This window comes from Cyprinodon variegatus, unplaced genomic scaffold (genome assembly GCF_000732505.1).
Source record: "Cyprinodon variegatus isolate N-32 unplaced genomic scaffold, C_variegatus-1.0 Scaffold2508, whole genome shotgun sequence".
Lineage (NCBI taxonomy): Eukaryota > Metazoa > Chordata > Actinopteri > Cyprinodontiformes > Cyprinodontidae > Cyprinodon > Cyprinodon variegatus.
The window spans coordinates 19,933-21,249 of record NW_015152961.1 but is presented as its reverse complement, the minus strand read 5'-3'; the positions used below and the strand labels follow the sequence as shown (position 1 = coordinate 21,249).

General features: G+C 36.9%; 1 long non-coding RNA gene across 1 annotated transcript in view; it reads left to right on the top strand.

Moving 5' to 3' along the window:
• The window catches only part of LOC107080925, a 2,624-nt gene extending 1,740 nt beyond the window's left edge, over positions 1 to 884 (top strand). Inside the window, exon 4 of the long non-coding RNA XR_001480998.1 lies at positions 624 to 884. This is a non-coding gene — a long non-coding RNA (uncharacterized LOC107080925). The remainder of the gene's footprint in view (positions 1 to 623) is intronic.
• Positions 885 to 1,317: the final 433 nt, after the last annotated feature.

Sequence of the window (1,317 nt, the reverse complement as noted above, 5' to 3'; positions counted from 1 at the left end):
ATGCCGAGCAGGCAACAGTGTCCATGAGGGATAATCCAAAGCCTAAGTACAGTCCAAACCAGTTTCACAGACCAGGAGCTCAGATAGCCAAAGACGTTTCCAAGGATAATCCAAAGCAAGGTTAATAACACAATCCAAGTTTGGTAACCAGGAGAATCCAGGATGGCAGGCCAAAAATCAAAGTGAACAGAACAGACTGGGAAAAGGCAAAAAAATTTAAAATAGAAAGGCAGAAAACGGGTCACATTCAAAAAAGTCCAAAACACTCACCAGCTATAATGATCTGGCACTGATGGCAGGGAAGCAAACAACATAAATAGCCGTGGGAACCAGGTGAAACAGATTGGAGATAATCAACCGCAGGGCCAATTAGACAGGTGAGCAGGGGCAGATGAATAAATCCGACCGTCAGTGCCAGGAAAAAGAGTCTTAAAAGCTGACATGATGTCTGCCTTTAACAGTACTAACAACTAAAGCACCATACAGCCGCTTAATCTGTGTCCCAATATGTTCAAATCACTGACTATAAGATCTGTTTTAGTGCATGTATTTTTTTTTTTATTTAACTTGTACTGTATTATCTTGTCTCCAATGCTGTCATGTTTTGTCTTCTATGGTTTCAGCTACTGGGGACCTGGAGAGCCAAACGGTTATGAAAACAACACTGAAAGCTGTGTAGAGATAAGGGATTTTAACTGGAATGATGAACCCTGTGGCAATCAAAAGTTTTGGATCTGTGAGAAAGATGGAGTCTTTTAAATACCAAAATACATCCTTTGAAATTGATCATATAAATGTAAAAATAACAATAATATCAGCATTATATAATTTGATCTTTGCATAGTTTTTTAAAAGTTGAAAGCAAATACTGTAAATGCCCTCATTCTCTGTAATTTTTTGGAAATATATCAATAAATGAAAATACAATAACTTTTGGATAAGAACACATCTTTTACTTTAGTATCAAATTAATCTTACTCTTTCTATGAAATGTGGTTAAAGTCAGTTTACCAACAGCTTGTGAAATGGGTGCAATGTTCATCTAGGAGGAACTCCTCAAAAACAGAATTGGTGTTTCGCAGTCAGAACAGCAGGTGGTGCAACAGAATCTCTGTAATGGTGCAAATTAACACCTCCTAAATGATACTTTTTTCTTTGCATATGTTTTTGAACATCCATACAGATGGTACACTACTAGTAGGGAAACATCTAATACTACATTTATCAGAGTTGTTGCTTATCTCCTGCTAACCAGTGTTGTTTTTGACAACCATCTTGGATTTAGTCTTAGTCTTCAGGACCAAAACTATTATTAGT